At 41.9% G+C, this 9,787-nt stretch overlaps 1 long non-coding RNA gene across 1 annotated transcript; it reads left to right on the top strand.

The window, feature by feature from the left end:
- Positions 1-650: 650 nt before the first annotated feature.
- LOC130212973 (uncharacterized) lies at positions 651-8,849 on the top strand. The gene is made up of 2 exons (XR_008835430.1): positions 651-1,671; positions 8,408-8,849. It is a non-coding gene; the product is annotated as an uncharacterized LOC130212973 (long non-coding RNA).
- The last annotated feature ends 938 nt before the right edge of the window (positions 8,850-9,787 follow it).

A 9,787-nucleotide genomic window follows, 5' to 3' on the forward strand; every position in this document is an offset into this window, starting at 1 on the left:
ACTTGTGTCAATGCAGGTCTTGTTTAATTGTTCAGTCACTGTCGCTGCTTGTACCCTCACTGTTGGGTAATCTGTGCCGGTCAAATTAAAGCTGTACAAACCGATATTTAAATGATTAGCAGTTGTTGTATAATCTTCTGTCGGCCGAGATGATGAAGAATGTTGGTGATGAAAAGATCTCCGCGGACACTGTCTTGTTGCTGATATAATGCAGTTTTATTACAGAAAGAAAACAGGTCTAATTACGAGCGTATACTGCTTACAGCCCGGGTGATTTCAGAAGGTCCAGAGAATCCACGAAACCCACGAAATCCACACAAATGAATTTGTGTTTCCTCTTTTAAGGAAGCAGGAATGGGCGTGCTGCTCCAGCCTTGGAGCAGAATCACGTCATTCCATAAGGGTCTCCTAATGTAAACCATCTGGTCCAACTCTAAACAAGGGTATTCTCTACCATGAACACCGTGTGGGCCTCTGAGCCCATATCTATATTCATGGCTGTATCTTTAAGAGCTGTCATGCAAAATACACAACACAGTCACAAACCCACAAATAATTGTTAGCTTAGTATCATATGACCACATGCCTACAGGCTGTGCAATCAATGATCTGCATTTGCACTGATGGAGGAAAAGGTATTTATTGTCCCGCTTAAGTGAAAGTAATCTAAATATATAAACCCCTAAACACACTCAGAAATGTTAAAGTTGAATCCAAAAAGTTTTTTTGTTGATTCAATGGCACGGCGAGGGTAAATAAAGTTGATTATCCTCTTGCTCAGTGAAGGTTCTCTGCGTACACCAGCTCAGTGATCCAGGTCCGTGATACAGAGATGTACTTTGTACTCAGTTTGATTCCAAATGAATTGCAACATTATTCATCGGAGCAGCAGTTTTATTCATCGGCAAACGCCACAATAAAAAGAAGCTCAGCGACAGTTCCAGGACAGAATATGAGGTCATTTCCACAGCAAGGGCTTAAAAAACACTGAACAATAATATTTCCAGCATATTTAGAGTAAATATGAGCCAACCTGGGAAAAGTGTTGTAGCAATGGGCGTGTCGAACAAATGGTAACGCGGGACAACGTTGTGCGTTGGAGCCGTATTGTGTTGACCTGTTGGAAACACGAAGGAAGCCAGACGCTGGAGGAGAAACAGACTTGCAGGTCAACAGCAAAGGTCAGGGGAGCGACGGAGAGCTGATGGATGAGGTTGATTGACTTCTGTAAAAGTGCACCTCAGCTCATCGATGAGAAAAGAGATGAGAGAGGGAGGGAGAAAGTGAGAGTGTGTGAGAGACAGAGACAGAGAGATTGAGGGAAGGAGAAAGAGAGAAAGAGAGAGAGAGGGAGGAAGGGGGAGTGAAGTGAGGGAATATGATCCTCTCTTCTCAGAGATTAGTGTCATTGAGGTGAGCGGGTTTATCTTTTATAAGTCTCAGAACCGGCTGGACAGATGAGCAACTGGGGCAGAGAGAGAGAGAGAAAGAAAGAGAGAGAGAGAGAGTCTATCTTTATAAACCATGTGCGATATATACACATTTCAATCTGTTTGTATGGAAATTGGATACGACAATCTCACATCTCTTGGATCTTTGACCATTTCATCGTTCGACTGGATGATTGCAGATGTCGTTTTTACTGGAGTTGTCATAACTATTCTCTCTCAGGTATCTTTAAAGAAGACACACACACACACAGACACACACACGCACACACACACACACACACACACACACACACACACACACACACACACACACACACAGTTCAGCTTCATGTAACCAAACAACATAAATCTATTCCCCCCTCCCCCTAAATATTCATTTTCAGTCATTTAAATTCCAGAAAGAAAAGTCAACATATACAGGACTGTCTCAGAAAATTAGAATATTGTGATGAAGTTCTTTATTTTCTGTAATGCAATTAAAAAAACAAAAATGTCATGCATTCTGGATTCATTAGGTCACGGAAAAGTCGTGGGTGGGGGAAAGGCTCCCCCACCCACGACCTGACTATCACCTTCAACAGCTCTGTGTTGGCCCCTACCCGGACTGCCAGGAACCTCGGGGTGACACTCGACAGTCAACTCTCCCTGACGGCCAACATCGCTGCGACGACGCGTTCCTGTAGGTACATGCTGCACAACATCAGGAGAATACGTCCTCTTCTTACTCAGAAGGCGGCGCAGGTTCTGATCCAGGCTCTGGTCATTTCACGCCTCGACTACTGCAACTCCCTCCTGGCTGGTCTACCTGCTAAGGCCATCCGACCCCTGCAGCTCATCCAGAATGCAGCAGCTCGACTGGTCTTCAGCCTCCCGAAATTCACCCACACCACTCCGCTCCTCCGCTCTCTCCACTGGTTACCGGTGGCTGCTCGCATCCGCTTCAAAACACTGGTCCTGGCGTACCGTGCTCTAGACGGATCGGGCCCCGTCTACATCCGGGATATGGTCACACCGTACACCCCGGCACGTTCGCTCCGCTCGGCAACAGCCAATCGACTTGTGCCTCCTGCACCTCGAGCTAATCACTCGAAATCCAGACTGTTTGCTGTCCTGGCTCCTCAGTGGTGGAACGAGCTCCCCACTGACATCAGGACAGCAGAAAGTCTCTACATCTTCCGTCGGAGACTGAAAACACACCTTTTCCGACTATATCTGGATTAAAACACAGATTAGCACTTCAGTGGCACTTAGATAGCACTTACTTATGGTACTTTTGTAGTTCGACTATGTCGAGGAAATGTTACTTCCTGTATTCTTGTTGTTCTTAGTTTGTACTCTAGGTTGAAATGCACTTATTGTAAGTCGCTTTGGATAAAAGCGTCTGCTAAATGACATGTAATGTAATGTAATGTAACTGAAATATTGCAAGCCTTTTATTCTTTTAATATAGCTGATTATGGCTTACAGCTTAAGAAAACTCAAATATCCTATCTCTAAATATTAGAATATCATGAAAAAGTATACTAGTAGGGTATTAAACAAATCACTTGAATTGTCTAATTAACTCGAAACACCTGCAAGGGTTTCGTGAGCCTTGACAAACACTCAGCTGTTATAAATCTTTTTTTTTTACTTGGTCTGAGGAAATATTAAAATTTTATGAGATAGGATTTTAGAGTTTTCTTAAGCTGTAAGCCATAATCAGCAATATTATAAGAATAAAAGGCTTGCAATATTTCAGTTGATTTGTAATGAATCCAGAATGCATGACATTTTTGTTTTTTTAATTGCATTACAGAAAATAAAGAACTTTATCACAATATTCTAATTTTCTGAGACAGTCCTGTATATATATATATAAATAAAAAAGTGTTACATTGTATAAAAACAGTTATTAGCCGAACACGTTAATATTACATTTGACACAAAAGTAAGACTGTAAGAATATGTCATTTTTTAATGAAACTTATTATTCAATTTAGTTTCTGCTGTATTCTCCACAGCGGAGGTAATGATAATTGATCCGTTAATGATTAGGAATAACTATCACAACGGAGAAGAGGCTGTGGAGCTGGCAGTGTGTTCCAGGGCACTTGGACCTGCACTTGTAAAGCACTTTTCTCGTCTTCCAACCACTCAAAGCGCTTTGACACGACATGACATCATTCACCCATTCACACCCTGATGGGAGGGGCTAAGGTTCCACCGGCCCCCCAGGAGTAACTAACATTCATACACACGTTCATAAACCATAGGCACAGCTACGAGAGCAATTTTGGGAAAAGCGTTTTGCCCAACGACACATCGACGTGGTCTAGCTGAGCCGGGGATCGAACCGCCGATCCTCTGAAGGACGACCCCCCTCACCTCTGAGCCAGAGTCGCCTCCACACGGGTCTCTCACGTGATGCCTGCATGTGTTGGGACGGTCTCTGGTAACCAGAAATAAGACCTGCGAAGCGTCGTGAAGCTACTTGAATATGGAACATCCATATTCCATGAAAAAACATGATCTGAAATCTCACGGGCAACATGTGCATGACATCGCCCGTCATACTTCAGACATCGGAAACAACAGCCATCAGCTCCCTCCGTCACTCCCGCTGACCCCTCGCCGTCGACCTCTATGTCTGCGTTTCTGCTCCAGCGTCTGGTTTTCTTCATGTTTCCTTAAGCGCTCGCCAAAAGTATTATTATATATCTGAGCTCCTGTGCTTTCCTCCCAACGGTACCTCGACATGACTTTGTAAATATTTGAGTCAACGGGTGATTATTCAAGATATCTGCATCACCGGACAGCCTGAAGAGCTGCGATGCATTTTGGGGCCGTCGAGTGAGTCGTAAACTCTCAGCAATTCTTGTATGTTGTAAACATTTGAAAATCTCTCACGGACAAAATACTGTAAGGATTTTACAGTATGCAGCTACGCCAGAAGGAGTGTAAATAGTATGTTATTATGACATTTTGAACACAGCTCAAGTTCACCATCTAGTTTAGCTAACGTGCTTTAAACATGTTATCGGGTATTCAGTCATTCATTTGTTCAGTCTAACTGAATAGATATTTTTAGAGCACACGTGTCTGTTCTTTGAGAACTTAATGAGAACTTAATATATTTTGCTTTCATGAAGGTATCCTGTGGTTTTGCATTAATTTGACTAAACACTGTTCTGGCATATGTTGGCAGCAACGTCATCGTTCTATCATAAACAGATCGTTAAACTCAATAAAAGCCAGAATGAAACTAAATGGAAACACTTCTTGTCCTCCACCTTGTTCAATGAAGCAAATATATATTCACTCAAGAAAATGTCTTTTTCTCAGTTTACAGCATTAGCGCTCACGTTGCTGTTAGCATGGCTGCGGTCAACCTCCAGGGGGCGCTAGGGGACGTCAGGGGATCCCCAAAGTCAGTGTGGCTCCATCCTCCAGGGACCATGAATGTCTCTACGAAATGGGTCGGCTGTAGCAAATCGGGGTTCAGGGTCTTGCCAAGGAAACAACATTCAACTAACGGGGGAGAGCGGTCGTCCCGCAACCACAAGGTACCCGGTTCGATCCCCGCTCTCCCCATTGGTTGAATGTTCAGTTTATTTTGTATAGCCCATTATCACAAAATACAAATTTGCCTCAGAGGGTTTTACAATCTGTACACATAGGCATCCCTGACCTTTGACCTCACATCAGATCAGGAAAAACTCCTCAGAGATAGAAAAAACCCTTTCACGGGGAAAAAAAAGGAAGAAACCTTCAGGAGAGCAAGAGAGGAGGATCCCTCTCCAGGATGGACAGAAGAATACATGTCATGTGTACAGAAGGAATCATTACAGAGTAACAACACAATCAATGAATATGACAGAGTGTATGAATAGTTGGTAGTAGGCATGGACCACGATCCAGACCTCCGTGATCCATCATGTTGTGTCCTTGGGCAAGACCCTGAACCCCCAGTTGCTCCCTGCGTACTTCACTGCTCCTTAATTACTAAGGATGGGTTAAATATAGAGAATAATTTTCATATATGTAAGTAACTATATGTAATATGACAATACAACACAGCCAATGGGATGGACCATAAGACCCACATAGTCATGACAGTGTGAACTGAAATGACTCCACAGATTATTGTCCCAGCAGCCAGCAGAACATTATGTATTTAATGTTTATCTTCGGCTCTTTTATCGTCAGAATACCGCCGTGCTTCCTGTGGGCTCGGTGACCCCCATGTCCTTGGCCACCAGCCATCGCTTTGACGCGGCCAGTTGCTTTATGTGAGGACGCATTCCTCCGACCACTAATTGTAGCTTTACAGCTCGGTCTTTACATACTCGACTGCTTTTTCCCAAATACTGATGATATATACCATATTCTCTGCCGCAAACCATGTTTAGGATTTTTGTAAAGATATTTACGGCTTTGAAAACAAGTTTTTTACTCGAGTTAATTCTTGTCAAACCCTCATATCTGGATCCCCATGATGTACTGGATAACATAATCATCTTAGCATTTATATCATCAACATCTTGTGTCTTAAATCAGCCTTGGCTTCACAATCACAACTGAGAAAACCGCTTTAGGCTCATCAGTCACTGAGGTGATCGGACCCAGATGGTAGAGCTGATATCAAAGCAAGGCATTGTGGGGCATTGTGAAAGGAATAGAAACTTCTCCTAAAGCCAAACCGAGATAAGACAGATTGTTGTCCCCAACGAGATGATTCTCGTAAACTTGTATCATTTGCTTAAAAAGAAAATAGATTTCATTACTTTCCAATTAAATCTTATTGGTTGGGGGAGAGTCTTGGGAGTGAGAATGAATGCAGACCCCCCCCCCCCCCCCTGGGAAGAATGGATTGATCTTCTGTTGAAAGCTTGCACAATGCAACGTGATGAGGTCGCCCGAGATGGAGAGCAGATCATTGCACTTAAAATGCAATTCCAACGCGTGCACGCACTGAAGAGAGATGCTCCACACCTTGTACTCAAGATGCAAGTTTATTTATATCTACAAACGTTTTGCAGTGTCACGGAAATACAGATTGAAACCGTAAAGCACCTGGCTGGCTGTAGTTTGGCCTGGAAAGGTCAGAGGTCAAAGTGGCTCGTGGCTCCGTCAGCTTTTTATTAGCATCGAAATATACGTACTTAAACTAACAAAAGTAAAAATACTCATTATGGAGGTTGGTCCATTTCAGGATTATATACATATACAGGACTGTCTCAGAAAATTAGAATATTGTGATGAAGTTCTTTATTTTCTGTAATGCAATTAAAAAAACAAAATGTCATGCATTCTGGATTCATTACAAATCAACTGAAATATTGCAAGCCTTTTATTCTTTTAATATTGCTGATTATGGCTTACAGCTTAAGAAAACTCTAAAATCCTATCTCATAAAATTTTAATATTTCCTCAGACCAAGTAAAAAAAAGATTTATAACAGCTGAGTGTTTGTCAAGGCTCAGGAAACCCTTGCAGGTGTTTCGAGTTAATTAGACAATTCAAGTGATTTGTTTAATACCCTACTAGTATACTTTTTCATGATATTCTAATATTTAGAGATAGGATATTTGAGTTTTCTTAAGCTGTAAGCCATAATCAGCAATATTAAAAGAATAAAAGGCTTGCAATATTTCAGTTGATTTGTAATGAATCCAGAATGCATGACATTTTTGTTTTTTTAATTGCATTGCAGAAAATAAAGAACTTCATCACAATATTCTAATTTTCTGAGACAGTCCTGTATATATATATATATATAGCCTATATATATATATATATATATATATATTACTGTATATCATTGTATTACATACAGATCTCAACGTTGTTCAGAAGAGGACAACATTCTTTATACATGGTTCAGACAGTCGTGTAAAACCTGGAAAAGTCATGGAATTTTAAAATGATTATTTCCAGGCCTGGAAAAATCCTTTAAAAAAAATGAAATCCCAAAAGTTTTGGAAAAGTCATGGACATCTGTTATAATCATATGTTCATCTACGCAGTTTAAGTAAAAGAATAAACATTTATACAAATATGTATTCTTTCTCAAACTATTGTCTCTCATTCATTTGTGTCATTTGTGTATACACAGAGATCTCATTGAATGTTTGGTCATGGAAATTTGGTTTAAAGTGATGGAAATCCATTGGTCAAAATGTGTATGAACCCTGTTCATAGATCAAGCCTCTTCAAATTTCAGATTCAACATTCAAATGTACAGCATGTGCTCCCCGACTTCCCCGGGAGGGTCCGAGCTCGGTGATCCAGAACCGACGGAGCGGCTCGGCGAACGTATCAGTTTCCACGGATAATATTACAGAATGTTCCAAGAAAGCGCTGTATAATAGAATAGTGTTGAAGTACACATGTAACCTTTACACTGCGCCATAATCAGATCTATATTCCGACAATCCGCTTAACTCCATGACGCAGACATAGGAGCCTCCTGTGTGCCGTGAGGCCGCTGGGCCTCGGGGCCTCGCGGTCATGTGTGACACCGAGGCGGCCGTGAGATCCGCCGGCTCTGGGTCTGCTGCCGGCTCGCTTCACCTGGGTCAGTCTGAGGATGTGCGCTGTTTGCATTGCGGAGCCAAAGAGAGCTGGTAGACCTTTGAGGAGCCCTCACCAGGAAAGAGAACCTAGCGCTGAACATGTGGATGTCATAGTGGGGAATTCTGCTGGGTTTAAGCCATGTTGGGTCAGTTCAGAATTATGTCTTTCATGATGGGAAGTATAACAAAATATAGGTTTTTTAAGTGGTTCAAGTCGTAAGTCGGTTGTTTCTGTTCTTCTTGTGTGACCTCTGGATTTGAGCGAGCATAGTGTGTGTGTGTGTATGCATATGTGTGACTCTTGACATGTTTCCTCATCCTCTCCTCAGGAAGGTACTTGTCTGGTCACAGAACAGTAATTCATTGTCTGACAGCTGTTTTCTTTTCCTTGGATCCTAGGGTGTAATTCCACACACGAGGCCAGCTGGATGTTTTCCTGAAGACAGAAAAAAAAGAGAAAAGGCCATGAGACCAGTGCTGACGCCAGCGACTTGCACCATTCGAGCATCCCCGGTCCAGAAACCAACACACATCTCCCTGAGTTAGTTTGTCTCCACCTGTTTCAAGTCCAAAATACATCAAACGAAACTCCGGCAGACTCATAATCAAGTTGGACTTTTCATTCGTCTTCATAAACACCTGATTTGTTTTCCAAGTTTATAAACCACATTATGGAGGGATGCTGCTTAAAGTATTGTACATACAGTAAAATCTCTATATGGTTGGATTTGGGCCTAATTGATTGGTATTTCATGTATGCTACATGCACTTACAGAGACAATATTTCTATGTCAAAATCAATTCTTTTTTTGTATGCATTAAATAAAAGCTTTAAAAAATGTTTTAATCTGCAAATAAGTTGATGTTGGCCATCGAAATCACATTTTAGCAAATGTCTGCCAATATACTCAAAAGACAGTGTTAACATGTTTATGTAATATCTGCAACGTTCACCCCATTAGATTAGCACGTTAGCATGCAACACATTGCTAACTACAAATAGACATACAGGACAGCCGAGGCTGATGGGGATTTCCTCATTTTTGCAGTTCATTTAGTAATTTACCAAAGTATTGGAAACATTGAACTAGATGAATGATGAAGTGGCAGAAGTAGGGTAAACGTCAGGGGATCCCACCGACAGCCGGCTTCTTCCTCCGGGGGATCATGAATGTCTGTACACGTCCATGACACTCCATCCAACACATCTTAGTCTGGGCCAATGTGGTGCACAGACCATAACATCTTTACAACGCTTGCATGGCCAAGGCCTTCAGCAGTGTTAATAACATGACTGAATTAAATGTCTTAAATGTCCATTTCAATTCAAACTTGACATCAGCTTATTGAATCCAGACCGTGTATGAGAGTAAATACTCACACACTGCCAAAAGCTCAGATGACACTGTCATGAACAATCACGAACAAACACAAGTCAACAAAAACAAAAAGAGTGGAAGCTTTGCTTCAGGGCTGTGTGGAAACGGACTGGAACCACAGTGGTCATTTAAAGACATCTGTGTGGCATTTGCTTCTTTCCAACTTGGTGGGTGTGCGTCGGCTCCTCTGGGACCTCCGCTTCCCTGTGAAACTCTATACCTGCCAAGAGGTTGACGCGTACTGTACCTTTTGGAGGACCGTAACTCGTAACATTCCTATGGTATTCTCTTGTGTTGTCGCACAACGAAACCCAAATTAAAATCGGAACCTTTTTAAAAGCAGACCTTTGACATTTCAGGCATTTCAGTTTTTGAACATGTGTGACGGCAGTACCAAACC

Source organism: Pseudoliparis swirei, chromosome 22, assembly GCF_029220125.1.
Source record: "Pseudoliparis swirei isolate HS2019 ecotype Mariana Trench chromosome 22, NWPU_hadal_v1, whole genome shotgun sequence".
NCBI lineage: Eukaryota > Metazoa > Chordata > Actinopteri > Perciformes > Liparidae > Pseudoliparis > Pseudoliparis swirei.